We start from the raw sequence: 16758 nt of genomic DNA on the forward strand, positions 1-16758 counted from the left end.
TCAGCCAATAGTAGGCTGGGTAGGACATCCCGACTCTTCAGTGGCCACTGAATGGACAGCACATCCGACACAGTCTTCCCGACGAAATTCGTAGCACTCGGGCCGACTACTCTGTGCTACATGGGTACATGTGTTGTTTCTCTGTAAACTGTTTTATTCTATTCTATACAATTTAATTCAACAATATTTTCTAAATATTATTATAATTAAATAACTCAATATTTTAGTTAAACATAATGTACGCGGAAAAAACAGCATGAGATGATGAAACTGTATCAAGAACAGTGTGAGATGACGCTGTCCAATTCGGCGCCTTCACCTGGCATTAACATCTCAAACACCAACGAGGATAAATTTTGATGAAAAGGCTGATATTGGAAATTAGCATAAGCGTGCCCCATCAATACGAAATTTTTATTTCCTTCATTTTTCCTCGCTCGGAAATTAGGGGGCAACTTTTTCGATCTAAAGACGATACCGACCCCCCCCCCCTTTACGAATCCGATGGTTTAAGTAGATGATTAAAAATCAAAAAAAAAACTGTGAGGAGAGAGAAATCTTCGAAAGACTTCTATGCTCTCTAAGATGGGGGTCGTCGAAACGTTTAACTTTAATAAGACGGAGAAATTCTTTGCCATTTTTCGCTGCGCTTAGTTAATCAACCAATAAATTTTATTATATATATTTTTTGTATATGTACGCGCTAACCGAGCGCCACGCAGCGTGAAAAAAAGTCATAAAAAAACTCGAGGTTCCTTCGCAGGGATGCCAGACTATTTTCAGCCAAGCCGTTGTTTAATAGAAATTATATAACGAATTTCTTTACATTTTTAATAGTTACCCAGTTATGTATTTTTATTAAAATACAAATTTTTGCGTTAGAACAATTTACTAGTAAAAAATATAGAATTACGCGAATCAATCTAACGTAAGAGCGAGAGTATAGCCAAAATATAAACAAATACATTTTTAGGATCCAGATTGAAGTCGAAAATATCCCAATTCGTGTTTTACAAGCCTAGCCTGGTAGCACTGATCTGACGCTGCGCGTTGAATGTACAAAATGTTTGGGTGGTATGGACGCTCGATTTCCGTCCCCCTTGTATGCAAGAATAATTATTGTTATTATAGAAAATTACAACCCACCCCTTTTTGTTTTTTATGTATAGTTTGTACCCTTGTCCGTCCCTCGGAAGAAGGTCAATCAAGGCCACATATTAAAAAGAAACGCAATTCATTTTAGTTTACTCACACATACAATCAACTTGACGAAACCCAAACAATGGTTGACACGTAAAAGGTAATCACCATTGAAATTTCCCTAGACGTGATTGAATTATTAAAACGGTCATTTTCGCGATGAAATCCGAAACAAGACATTAAACGAAGGAAATTGTCGAATTTTTTCCTTCCAATCTTCAAAGGACCATGCCTAACAAGATAATGAGTTAAAAGTGAAATGCTAATTTTATCCAATACGACCCAGGAACAATTTTAGTCGCAATGTTTCCGGCCAAATTGCGTTGACCCCTTTACAAATAGTCGCGTATCATAAGTAACGTAATATCGACGAGTATCAAAAAGTATCGGTTATCTAAATATGCCCATATAATAGCAAGAGGAGCCGGGTTCGATCCCAGCTTAAGGCACTGAGTGAAAACTCGGAACTACTCCTTCCGCGTTGAGTTTGCAAGTTCTCTCCTCACTCGTTTCCCCCGAGTTCTTCGGTTACCCCTTCCAAAAAAACTTGTTGAGGTTAAGGGTAATAGTTAGTGTAGGGAGCTGTTGGCTAGCGTAGCATGAAGGGCTGGCCACCCCTTTCCTACGCATTGTAACCCGGCCACCTGAATTAATGGGTTTAAAAGTCACTTGATGACTTAGGCCTAAGGTGGTGCCAAGGGTATTAGCGTAGCTGCTTGTTATTATTATTATTATCAAGTATATCATAAATTTAACTTCAGTAAAATATAACTATAGTATTACCATTACGTAATGCTTTTTTAAAAATAGTAAAATTTTATTCAATATTATCTGACACACATGCAGTTAGATGAAAAAGCAGACGAGGATGATATATTGACGTCAAACCTCAGCGTGACCTCGGTGACCTATGACGTCAGTTCAGGCTTCTCTTTGTCATGAAAATGCACCCTTCTAATAGTTATTTTTAAATCCAATAGATGGCGATACGGTTATTGGGCACTATATTTTATATTTTTACTATAAATAAAGATAATAAATAAATGAAAGCTAATTCGCGTCAAGGTAGCGCCATGTTTACGAGCTATTTATTCACCTTGACGGTTCGCAAACACCCTGTATATGGAAATTTATGACGGTAACACAAAGAGACAAAGCACCTTCTCCGTATAGTGCTCTTAAAGAGACCCAGTGAGAAGAAATGGCACAGGCGTCCCAAAAAGAAGGAGAAACGACGTCGAATTGCTCCATTTGACTTGTTTTAACAATCTAATAAGCTTACGGGCATCGCGATATATATATATATATATATATATATATATATACATATATATATATATATATACCCATCCTATCCTCCCGGCAACTTCATCTGGCCATACGAGGTACCGTTCTTATCCCTCCCCCCAAAATGATAAGAAGAAAAAGGGCCAATTTCGTTTTCATATCCCCTCAAATCCATCCATACTTTGCGCCCCACCCTCTGACCTAATCAATAAGCAAATTGATTTTATAAACAGATAAGAAAACCCTACGAAGTATAAAGATATCGTCGTAGAGAAAAACAATGCTTTTGATTTCGGGGGAAGGGATAGGGGTAAGAGGTTTAGTCCCCCACCCCGCGAGAGTGCGACGGCGGGAGGCGATGCCCCACCGATCCCGATTGAAGGAGAGATTCCGTTTTCGCTTCGAATCATTCGATGCAATTTCGAAACATTGAAGTCTAGCGCGAGTCCCAACACTCGCCTATAGTCTAGTTGACTATCGGTCGAAGATAGGGGTCGAAGGTGCCATAAAGGTACAATCGACGGGCCTCCGTACTTGGACCTTCCGTAATAGTGTCGGGGTAGAAAAGTGGCATCATTCGCCGCCCCAAAGTCACCCCTTTATTGTAATATCGAATTTTTACCCCTTTTTTCGGTCTTTAATGGTATTGAAATTTTCGCCGAGCCCTCCCTCCTTATTTTGATTATTTTCTTGGCCGGAGGGGGGCGCTCGGGTCGTTTCTCGCAAACGGGTACACTTTCCGTATTTTTGGTAATTCGGGATGGATGCGAAAAAAACGGGGAGAGCCAGCCCGGATTCGAGAGAAAGACGAAATATACTTATTTTACGACAGTAATTACGTGATAGACACTTGACAAAACGACGCCGAAATGGGTAATTTCGTCGAATGGGGGCGGGCCTCTTCGAATAATAAAAGAAGAGGGACGGAAACCATTTAAGAAAATAATGACGAGATCGGCTCTTTGGACTCGCGCTAATATAAAAAGAATGTTGAAGGGAAATAGCTGTATCTAGCGACTAAATCCAAAATGTCCATTTAGCCATCGTTTTCAAAAGCAAATAAATCTGCCTTTATTGAGTTGGGCTTTTTAAATTTCCACTAAATTATATCATTCTGTTTTGGGCAATATTTGTAAATAGATATTACATCAAAATTTCATTTGGGCAATATTTGTAAATAGATATTGTATAAAAAGTTCATTTGGGCAATATTTGTGAATAGATATTGCATCCAAAGTTCATTTGGACAATATTTGTAAATAGATATTGCATCCAAAGTTCATTTGGGCAATATTTGTAAATAGATATTGCATCCAAAGTTCATTTGGGCAATATTTGTAAATAGATGTTGTATCCAAAGTTCATTTGGACAATATTTGTAAATAGATATTGCATCCAAAGTTCATTTGGGCAATATTTGTAAATAGATATTGTATCCAAAGTTCATTTGGGCAATATTTGTAAATAGATATTGCATCCAAAGTTCATTTGGGCAATATTTGAAAATAGATATTGTATTCAAAGTTCATTTGGACAATATTTGTAAATAGATATTGCATTTCCAATTTACATTTGGACAATATTTGTAAATAGATATTGCATCCAAAGTTCATTTGGACAATATTTGTAAATAAACATTGCATCCAAAGTTTATTTGTAAGGATCGTTTTATTTTATAAAGCGACTTGGAAACCCTGAACCGTCTATGAACCTATTTTTTAGACGGGTTATGATTTCGGGCAAGGATTTAAGAATCTTTTCAGGTTTCCATTATGAAATGAATTCTTAAGTTTTTGAACGAGAAAATATTTCGGAATCTCTTCGCATTTCCGTTCTGAATTGGTAATTAGGATATTTTGGATGGATAAAGATTTCGGAATATCTTCGCATTTCCGTTCTGAATTGGTACCTCGGATTTTTGGGACGGATAAAGTTTTCGGAATATCTTCGCATTTCCGTTCTGAATTGGTACCTTGGATTTTTGGGACGGATAAAGATTTCGGAATATCTTCGCATTTCCGTTCTGAATTGGTACCTCGGATTTTTGGGACGGATAAAGATTTCGGAATCTCTTCGCATTTCCGTTCTGAATTGGTACCTCGGATTTTTGGGACGGATAAAGATTTCAGAATCTCTTCGCATTTCCGTCCGGAATTTTTACCTAAGATTTTTTGGGCGGATAAAGATTTCGGAATCTCTTCGCAATTCCGTTCTGAATTGGTACCTCGAATTTTTGGGACGGATAAAGATTTCGGAATCTCTTCGCATTTCCGTTCTGAATTGGTACCTCGGATTTTTTGGACGGATAAAGATTTCAGAATCTCTTCGCATTTTCCGTTCTGAATTTTTACCTAAGATTTTTTGGGCGGATAAAGATTTCGGAATCTCTTCGCAATTCCGTTCTGAATTGGTACCTCGGATTTTTTGGACGGATAAAGATTTCAGAATCAATTCAGATTTCTGTCTATATTTTGGAACTAAACTACTTCAGATTCTTAGATGTGTGGTTGCATTTTTTAACCTTGGAAGATATTTGTCCTTGTATCGAGCATCAGGATCTGAAATTTATTACCGGTATAATTTTTAACTTGATTCCAGACTCATGTCCCAAATAATGTTTGGATGCTATTTTTTTCAATTATGTTATTTCAAATTCGTATAATATTCTCAGTGCCTCGTACAGAAATGTAGTTCAAATAATTAATTACACAGATTTACAGTGGACGAATAAGCTCAAACTCGAGGGGGGGGGGGGAATCTGAACAAATACTCGGATCAACAACAATTTATTGAAAAATGAAGACAAGAGAAAAAGGAAATGGGGGTTCAATCGTGATATTTTTAATCGCGTGCCCGGTAGTCATACTTTGTCGTCCATTAACGAAAAACAATTAACGGCCTTAATTACTATTTTATTCCGTCTAGCAAGCAAGTGAAACCGTCAAAATACCAAGGGCTCAGACAGGGGCCTCGTAGCCGGCATTTGCAAGGGCCTCTTTGACGACTGAGTACCTCGAGTTATTTAGCATTGACTAATTTTGCCCAAAAAGTTCGTAACAATTTCGCTATTATGCTGCTACGGCGAATAAATTTTGAAGCTGAAAAATAAAAATTCAATTTTTTTTTGGAGACTACGGATACTAATGAATTCGGAGGGTAAATAAAAAGCCCGGGGCGAAACGTAGCCCCACTCGGAAATTAATACGAAATATCGAAAAGCAGACAAAAAATATTTCTTAGGTATACCGTTATTGAATGTCAGAAATATGGTAACTCCCGATTTTCAAAAATATAAAAATTGCGCCACAAATTATTTTATGTAAAATTCAAATAAGTAAAATGTGATTGCGTAATTAGTGTATCATATATTTGATTTGGATAATATTTAAAAAAATTAATTAATTAATATATATTTTTCAGCACCGTACGAAAAAATACAATGCGAAGATTCCATTGCCTTAGTATTACGAGAGAAAAACATTTAGAAAATAATTGTACACCACATGGTTTTTCCTCCTACAAATTTGTACCAAAAGTAAATTAACTTTCACAAGGATTTTTCCCAATATTTATGAATATCTAAATTAATTCAAAATTTACTCGAATCTAATTTTTTTGAGTTACGATACTTTTGCGCAGAATATTTGCAAAGGAAAAAAATTATTAAAATCGCTTTTTAAATAAATTACTCGGAAAAAAATGTGTGAAGGGGCAAGTTATATATATAGCCCAAATCCTAATTTGTGATGCAATTTTTTTATCTCTCTCTCCAAACGCTTAAGATTACCATGAATAATTTTTCTAACCCTTTCAGAAATTCAATGTGAAAACCTTTAGGGTATCTCGTTATTTGGTGTCCTTGTAAACCGTGGTTTTTTTTTCAAAAATATTTGGGGTGTCGTTCGCTTTTTTTTTCCGCAGTCACGTATTTTTGTTTCTAGCATTCGTCTTTTATAGAAATTTTTAGCGTTTGAAATTTTAATTGTAAAGGAATGTTTCTTACAAAGGTTTTGAGAAATTTCACTTGAGAAAGATTAACACGGATCTGATATTCCGCGAAACGCCGTGAAAGGACACGAATCTCGAAGCTGGGTGACCGATAACGAGACGTTTTTAGTCAATGGAGACTGTGGCTCCATCTAAGACCGTCCAAGAAAAGCTTGTTAGAATACAATCTTCGCGTCATTTGCGGTCAAAGAAACGCAGTTAGCTAGATAAATATATACCTAATGTTAAGTTTAAAGGAACCACCTATGGACTGCATTGTAAAGGTTGATAAAATTGGCGAATAAGTAGATAAGTCCATAATGAAAAGGGATAATAAAGCTAAACCCTAAATAAATTTGAAGAAATTTAAAAACTTACTAATAGCTCGTACCGATAGATCTTCGAGCAAACAAAAAACGCGAAACTCGGACCAAATAGATCTTCGAGTGAATAATTAAATTAAATTAATAATTATGTAATCGAGTACAGTGCGAACAAGCTTTATATTATTCTGCTGGAACTCCACGGCTATCCGCGGGCTATTAAGATGGTAAACTGTATTGAAAGAGATACCGCTTACACGCAAAAAAGTAAAACCATTAAATATACAATATTACCCCTAACACGAAAGAAATAATTACCCTGGCTATAGCTTTTAGATTCGCGTTGATATCGTAAAAGCGGAAAGTTTAATAGGCTAATATTGTCATTATCCTTCATCGGATATTCGGAATGAAACTTTGTTTCAAGGTCGTGCTCCAACCTATTATTAAATTCCTAAAAATATCTTGTTTATACATTGAAAACGCTTTTCATTTCTCGTTGAAAAAATAGAGAAATAAAAACTTACTATAAGTTAATATTAATGATACAATACTACATGAAACGGCGACAAATAGCATTTCAAGAATTTCAAATATTAATTTATATGCATATTTAATAAGAAGAACATTATTTTTTATTTGAGAAAAACATTATTTTTTCATTTGAACATTATGTTTAAATAAACGTACGTGAAAGAAATTGCAATATTATACAGATTCCTCATTGAAATTTCAAATTTAGTTAATGACATATAATTCAAATGATGTTTCTGTAATTAGAAATAATTCAAATGAGGTTTCTGTAATTAGAAATATTTCAAATGATGTTTCTATAATTATAAATAATTCAAATGATACTTCTTTAAATACCGATAATTTAAATAAAATTTGGTATAATTGTTAATTAAAGTTGCATCATTTTGAAATTTGTTCAGTTGATCAATAAATCATTACTATTCACATTCTCTACGCTAAAGGAGATTATCTTAGGAAATGACATCACACGGCACTTGAAACACGGTAATTTTATATATTTATAATCAATGTTATTGTGAAAAAACTCCACGCTGTTAAATAAACCTAAGAAGCCTTTTCTAGTTGCTCTAATAGTAACCGAAATATTTAGTAAGTGCAAACGACTATAGTCGTTAGACTACCATTAGGTCACTATAGCAATGCGGCACAAACTAATGCCCTTCAATTTTAAATACAGCGTGGAATATAGGCCCAAAAAAAAGAATCTTAGAAGAGAAATAGATCGTAGGAAAAAAAGACTAAAATACATCAAGATAGACAAGAAAGAAGTCGATAATCCCAGGAAAGTTTGGAATTAGAGAGATTCAGTCAGTAAAACGCCCAGAATTCCCTGGACGTTGGCAATAGTCGCGCGTAAGCTTCGTGGAAACGTATTAGTTCGCGTTGAACTCTCGTTGCTTAATATCTCTATTAAGACAACCAATGAGAAATCTTCGCCGACTAATAGTTGACCATCCAGAGAAGGAAGAAGCGGGAGAGAAGGACACGGATAAAGGGCGAATAACGAAGAGATAATTAAGACGAATTTTCCACTTCTACTAGCATCTAAGGTAAAGAGGGCGAATACTAAGTACCGCGGAGAAGAGACCGTGCAGGGGAGAGCGAATTCGAGTGAAAATAAAAAAGGGTCGGTTTAGTATAGGCTTTTTAAAAGGCGGCGAGTTGAAGTTTTCCAAGAGGGAAAAACTTCGAGCCAATCGTCGAAGGCAGTAGAAAGATATAAAGCGAACGTGGTTGTGAAAAACGACCGGCGAAAGAAATGCCAAAAGGGGGGAGGCTAGTGGGGGTGAACCAATTAGCCTAATTGCGTTGGGTGTGGATGCCTATTAAAAAAAAGTAAAAAGAAAAAATTCCGGAGCGGAGGCGGCTTTTTAAAGGTTTAAGCGAGAAATGAAGCGGCCCCGAATGAACAGAGAGAGCGAAATTGGGAGACAGCTAGAGAGAGAGACGCGCGGAGGAGGAGAAAAAGAACGACTTGAAAATCACTGCAAAGCATTAGGATCACACTCTTTTCTTTTCTACGGGTTGGAGGAAGCTCAGATTATGCTTCTTTTTCCGCTATCCGTACGCGCCGCTACCATTAGAGAGGGTGTCTCGAACCAAATATACGCCAATAATTCATGTCTCGTTTTTTAAGAAGTATGATCGTATAGGTTTTGTATAAATTATGCCACCGTAAAGTTTTAATTATTTGAAATTGACGTTTCATTTTTTTTGGTCGTATTTTAATTTTTTTTATAGGGACAATACTGTCACTAGGTGGGTGCTATGGGTGCGGGATATATCAGGCCTCATGCTCACCATAGGTAATTCTCTCATCACAATTAAGTTAATTTTTTATTTTTATGAACTCGTTATTCCAATTCGTTTCGTTACGTTTAAATTGGTTACATCATCATCTCATTTTAAAGCAAATAAATGTTGATTAATTGCAGCACTACTGGTATTTCTCTTTAAAACTAGTATCAAAACGGCTAGTGTAGTACCTTAACCTATTTTTCAGTTTATAGCCAGAATAAGGGAATAGTCAGAAAGATTAGTTCAAAGGATTATGGTTTCTGTATGGTCAAGAGTAGAAACCGCCCATAGTGACACCACTGTGTAGGGATGTGAACCAGTAAAGGTTTTAGGTGCAGTTTTACCAAAAGGTCACTTAATTTTATGAGAGTCTAGGCCAGTGGCCAATAGTGAAAATCTGTATAATAAATTTATGCTAATAATATAGGGTGTTTGAAAAGATTATGCAATTTTTTTTAGAAATGATGAGCCTACTTCTAGGGGCTAGTAGGCCACACTTCGAAGCTCTCTGGCGCTCTTTTAACTCATCGTAGGAAAATGGGGAAAACAGGTATACCTCTCAACTCACCCCTAACAACTCCTTCAAATTTTTGCATAACCTTTTGAAACACCCTGTATAGAGGTTAATAATAACAATAATAATAATAATCAGCTAAGACAATACCCTATCAAGCGACTTTTGAAGCCATTAATTCAGGTGGCCGGGTTACAATGCGTAGGAGGGTGGTGGCAAGCCCTGCATGCCACACGAGCCAACAGCTCCCTACACTAAATATTACCGTTAACTTCAACAAGTTTTTATGGAAGGGGAAACCGAAGAGCTCGGAGTAAAACCGCTTAAACCAGCTACAATGTCGGGAGTAACTAATTAATTTCTTTAAAATCAGTTAAGCGTGCTTACACTTTGATTACTATAAAAAACATTTACAGTTACAATAGAATTTTAACAAATTTTAGAAATATTTGCTTAGCCTGATACATGACGAAAATAAAAAATTCTTTATTTTTAAATAATACTAAAATGCGACTTATATTGGCTGTGAGCATTGTCTAAACTAAAGACAAACATTTATTTTCGTGTACCCTGCTTTACTTTAAATGTCTCAGATTTGGCCTAAAATATGCAAGGCTTTGGAGCATTTCAATTTAAATCACTATTAGCTTCTACAGAAATATGGCGTCGTCTTGAAGTTGTTATATATTCGACTCAGAAGTATAAACGCGAAAAGAAAACCGTAGAGACTGGTCACGTGACTCTTGACGTTGTCGTTCAAACTTCGAGAGTGCTCTGCTTATCCTCTAATAACCAGCAAAGTCAAGCAACACCTTCGGCCCAAAGTCATTTAGCGAAATTTAATGCCAGGTGACCGGGCTACAATGCGTAGGAGTCTGGAGCGCTTCATGCCACGCGAGCCAACAGTTCCTTAAACTTACAAGTTAGTATTACTGTTAACCACAACAAGTTTTTTATGGAAGAGGAAACCAAAAAACTCGGGGGAAACCCCTCTAACGAAGAAAGAGTAGCTTTGAGTCTTCACCCATTGCTACAAGCTAGAATCCAACCCGGCTCCTCTTGCTGCGAGGCGAAAGTGCTAACAACTCCACCACCCCACTGCAGTAGTGACGAATAAAGTAATATTGCACATGAAATGATGAACACAACGAGTTTAAATGAAGTTTTTAAAATAATTATTTTGGGGAATAATTATATACTTCAATTAGCAAGAATACAACAACAAAAGTCAAAAAAGTATTTCAGTAAAAATAATAAAATATATTGTCCACTATTTTCCACTTTGATCAATAACCTCATTGTTGTCCACGCCCTAAATTTTCACTAATTCCATACTATTTTCCATTTGAATTTCTACTCCTTAGGTGTGCAAGTTATTTGCATCATAATAAAAAAGGTTAAAGGTTGGCCACTTTGTAAAGAGCCTATTCACACGAGCCAACATTTTGACAGAACATTGTTGGTTCACACGAATCGTAAACTGAGTTGCAACGTGTAAATGCATTTAAATGTTGAACAAGTTTTAAAGAACGGCCATTTCCAAATATGTAAATCGAATAATTTCCGTACATGCTTAAATAAAACCTGTTCAGCGATTTGCCTTGAAATAGTAATACAGAGAGCCAGGACATACTTGCAAAAGCGTTATATAACTAACGATAATAGTTAGTGTATAGGGAGCTGTTGGCTCGCGTGGCATGAAGGGCTGGCCACCACCCTCCTACGCATTGTAACCCGGCCACCTGTTTAAAGGCATTATAAGTCGCTAGATGACTTGGGCCTAAGGTGGTGCCTTGGGTATTAGCCTAGCTGATTATTATTATTATTATTATTATTATTATTATTATTATTATTATTATTATTATTATTATTATTATTATTATTATTATTATTATTATTATTATTATTATTATTATTATTATTATTATTATTATTATTATTATATTTTAAAGTGCACGCTGCTTAATATTGCAATATACATGTATAGAAGGGCTCGTTCAATTTCGCACACGCCTCCTGAGAAAAAAAATGCGCGTGTGCTATCAACTTTTGCCTTACAAAATAAAAATAACATAAACACGTGAGAATTTTATTCAGTGACTCGCGCATGCGCGTAGGGGAGGAAAGGAAGAGAGAACGGCATTTATTGAAGCGCCTTTTACACAAAACTAAATGATAATATTGATAATAAATACCTTTATTAATGTAAATTATAATATTTTATTTGGAGAGGCCGTAATTTCTTTTACGAATTTCGGGGAATTATCTTTTGCGAACTAAAGGCGCAAACTTTTATCACCAACAAAGTTAAGCAAAATTGTTGGCTCAAGTGAATAGCCAAATCCACGTATCACTTTACGATTTGTGTATAAAGCTACGTGGATTTTGTTTTAAGACGACGACTTGGGTTTTTAAAAAATTAGCAAAATGCTTTAAAGTTGTTTGGTTAAATAGTTCAGAACGCCGAGGCGAGATATATCCCAATTTCTCTAGAAGTTTTCTAGCGCTGGCGTGAGCTAGAGCTGCCATCTATCTCCGACGACGGCAACTATCAAAACGCATTTCTCAATCGCAAACTTAGTAAAAAGTATATATTTCAAAACGATTGAGGCGCGTATATTCTTAACATATACAAGCACCAGAGATTTCAAGAGCGGGAAAATTGAGGGGTGGACTTTCACGTAAAAACGATAGAGCCTGAAGCTAATAAGAGTCGCCTTCGACGGGGAAATGTCACTCCTCAACGAGCATAAAGGATCTGGGTGTCGCGGGGGAGATAGGTGAAAAGATAACTTTATTCTTTTGGTCACTTCAGCGGAGTGCCGTACGGGACAAAGGCGACGCTATCGGGGAATGCGAGCGGACTTTTCAATCCAGACATTATTTTTTTCGGCAGCCGGACTCTTAAAAATTGCCAGATGAATTATTCTTCGCTATGACGAAAAATTGAGAAACGTCATGAGCAGATTTTTTTCAATAAATTCTTATCTAAGTAAAAGCCAGAGGCAAGCCCAGAAATATTCAGTTTCGGTCAGCAATCTCGAACATTGCCAGAAATGGTGGAAAGCTTCTCAATTGGAAAGATTTTCGCTCCCCCTCAGAAAAATCTGCTAAATCAGTGTATTAATCGACTATATCCCGTCTTTTCTTATTTCTTAAAACTTTCTTTTTTCAATATCGAAGCTACGCTAACGGGCATGGAACCATTTTTGGGTGAAATTTAATGATACCGCGGTTTTTGACCTGAAGAACTGAGTAAGAAGAGATTTCCTTTTGGAGAAGAAAATGAAATGCAACCACCGATCTGCATACAAAAAAAGATGCTCAATTTAGTGGCGTTTAATGGGTGACAGTAAGGTAAACCATGGCGATTATAAAATTTAATGTGCCGTACTGGATGTCTGAGTTTGCTAAAACAATACTTAAAAAGTACAGTTTTGAATGCGAAGGAATTAAAAAAATCAACGATTCAAAGTACACTATAAAGCAAATTTATTGTTAAAATATTTTAACCATTAAAATAATTCGCCTTTTTTAGTTGAATTATTTTAATGGTTAAAATATTTTAACAATAAATTTGCTTTATAGTGTACTTTGAATCGTTGAGTTTTTTAATTCCTTCGCATAACTCTTACACTAGTTTGGAGTTACACATTGTATACAGTTTTGAAATTTAGTTGAGTGTGAAATTTTGTTCAAAACTAAAAATTTCTTTCACCCGAATATTTATTATTATTAATTTAGTATAATATTTTTATTTTCCTATATTTAATCATTATTACTTTACCTTTAAAAACATCTATTCGAACTTTAATTTAGAATTTGTTATATTGTCCCACAATCCTTACAGTCTTGTCTTTCCGACTTAAGATAGCCATATATTCAAACCATCCCGAAGGAATTAAGGGTGGGGAGGGGGGTTGAAAAAAATATATTTTTTTAATTCTCAAGAGGGGAATTCGTAAGTGGCTTTAATGTCAGAAAGGGAGTTGCGAAATTTAAACTTCATCCCGAAATAGAATCCTGAATACGTCCTTGAGCCATATATATGCCTTGCGACATGCTGAAATAATTCTCGTTAAACCCCTAGCATTTTAGTTTCAAGCAGTGCCCGAGGCACTAAGTTGGGGAGGGGGGGGGGGTTATGTAAGGAAAGCATAAAAACGCAAAACTCGCGTGTATGTCCTGAAGCTGAGCTTATGTCACGAGAATAATGCACTGTTAAAAATAAAGGTTTATAAAACGACCAAAATTGGACTTTTAATTTATTTCAAACCATTTGGTTACTAAAAACGGTCTAATCAATTATTTTATACCCATTTTACTCTTTTATGTTTAATACAATACCTTTACGTTTTGGGGTATTGAAAGGGAACGAGTCCTAATAATAAACCTTTTCCAGTCCTGGTGGTAAAGGTCTAAAAAAGTTATGTTCTAACATTTAGTCTTAAACGAAGAAAAAAATGATATGGACCAATTTCGAGACTAGTATTTGAATACTACGTTATTTCTTTTTTAACATTTTCTTTAAAATAACATAATGCGAAGAAATTCCAATCACCAGGAATATTTAACTAAGGTTAAGTCTTTTAAAATTTGATAACAGATTTTCAATATAGGTGTCAAACTATGATAACCCAAATATCGGCACCACAGAATTCTTGCTAAGTGTATATCAAAAACTTAAAGTATTAAATGATACTTTAAGTGATCAGCTCCCTTCGTTCAACGACGGTAATGGTTAATATATTGAGTCGTATTGAATAATAACAAAAATTAAATAAATAAAGGCCTATAAAGGACTGAAAATAAAGTTAAAAAGGATTAACTTCTTACTGTTTATAAAGTAAAATGGATAAAAGAGTGTAAAATATGTACTTAAACACTCCACAAAAGGACTGAATTTGGAGAGCATTAGGTTTAAATATGGTTTATGATAAAGCCCTGAATGGTCTTAAATATTGGAAAAAGTTTTAACCACTTTAGAGGTCTAAAATAAAACCTTTATTTTTAACAGCACTTGTGATTTTTCAAATAATTAAGCAACAAGCCTGATATGTTTTTCTCTGAAACCGACTCAGTGAAAAATACATTTATTTCATCAGTGAGTGAAATTTTCACTGAAAAACCAGTGAAACAGTAAAATTTGGCCTTATGTTGGTGGGGGCCCATAGGCTTAGTGCTTAATTCGGCACTTGTTTCAATACCTTTAATATTATCTATCCACATGCGGGTGTCCAAGCCCAAATCATTAGTGTTATATTTTTATAAATGTGTTCCCAATTCTACCAGATAACCTAATTTATATTTAGACCATCTTTCCCTTACAAGTGTTTTGCGCGCGACGGCGTACATCTGTATTGTATTGTGCTCTTAAACGCGATCTGGCTCTCTCTACAACCTTCAATTGTCGACTTTAAAAGAAATACCTTTCGGATACTATGAAATGATACTCTACTCATCGTTCTCAACAAAGCGCCTCAGCCCCAAAGCGTGGTAGATACTTGGGAACACGTGTGACCGGTAGGCACCCACGTCTTTACAGACTTCTTACAACGACCATCAACATTTTAGCTAATAACCGCTTCTCTCAACCTATTCTTAACCTTTTACTTCACCAATCGGATATATTCGAATCTTCTCACACAACTTCAAACTCATTTAAATTAGTATAAGCAAAAAGTCAGCTCCATGTAAAAGCAACGAGTTGGAGACAATTCGATCAGAGTCAAAGGGGTCTACCAAGTCAAGAGTCCGGGTAAAAGCTGGGTCATGAAGTCCCGGGAAGGGAGTTTGACCAAAATTAGTTTTAAGAGTTTCGGGCAAGTTTTTGATTCAAAGGGGACAGTGGCTTAGACAAGGGCAGGGTTTCCGTGTCAAACCCCCCCCCCCCCCCCTTGGATGTAACTTTGGCTGTACAAAAATTTCGCCGCCCTTTCAACCCCTTAGTTATTTTAAAAGGTTCAAACAACTCCGTTGAAGCCTTGAAGGATTTCTAGCTACGCCACTGGAAGGAGAACAGGAAAAGAGTTTTAGCAACAAAAACCGTGCGAGTCCGGCGAAAACACCAAGTCATCTGGATAGACTAGTGTTGTTAATTTTCCGGAAAAATAATATGCGGAAAAAGTTCCAGAAAATTTTCCCGAAAAATAAAAAATTTAAACAAATTACTTTTAAGGGTTTTTAATGTTTTTAACTTTTTATCGATATAAAATGTCTAATATCAGTAAACATACTAAAAAACATTACTTTTGTTACATTGTTAACCCGTTTAAACTAGTCTAGAGGTTTAGTTTTACTTTCAGATTCGAAAAGATTAGGCGAAAAAGCCGCTTTATTTAAATTTGCAAACAGTATATTAGGCTAATCATGGAATGAAAACTTTTTTATTTTTTTCGGAAAAATACGGAACATTTTCCGGAAAAAAGGTCACGGTCATTTTCCGACTTACAACGCTAGGATAGACCCTAAATGAAACTCGAAATAGTCTAAAAATTATTTATTGTTGAGAGAGAGTCCGCGTTATCCCCCCTCCCTCCCGAGGCATTAGCTGAAATATCTAAATTCAAAAATATTTTTAAGTGTACACACTTATTTCATGCTTATTTAATTTTTAGTATTTTCATTGTTATTATGGTGTATTTGACACTTTATGATTTTAGACACCCGACCTTTGTTTATTTATTTTTACATATTTTAACTTATATTAATTACTTAAATCAATGTGTGTCGCTGAATATCCTCCTTCCTGTTGCTGACGCTAGGGAAACCCGATAAGCTTCATTTTAATTATAGACATTTTGGTCAAACTGAGAAATTTAGCCTGGCAAACTGGGGGTCCGTCCGGGATCTGCAATTGAAAGGTTTCCTCAAAACGTATTGAAGGTTCTCGTGAAATGCATTCCCCTTTAATTTCGTTTAATATTTACGATGACCTTGATTTTTTTTAATGCTTGACTTTCTTGTTGCAGTGCATTATAGATTTCAGGAGTAGGAAGTTTTTTGAGGTATTCGAACAGGACACGGTTATAGACCCTTATTTACAAGACGACGATATGAGATCGCGGACGACAGTACAGTACGTATGTGATATAGTATTTTCAATACAATTAA

The sequence above is a fragment of the Leiobunum rupestre genome, chromosome 6 (genome assembly GCF_980474605.1).
Source record: "Leiobunum rupestre chromosome 6, qqLeiRupe1.1.hap1, whole genome shotgun sequence".
Classification (NCBI taxonomy): domain Eukaryota; kingdom Metazoa; phylum Arthropoda; class Arachnida; order Opiliones; family Sclerosomatidae; genus Leiobunum; species Leiobunum rupestre.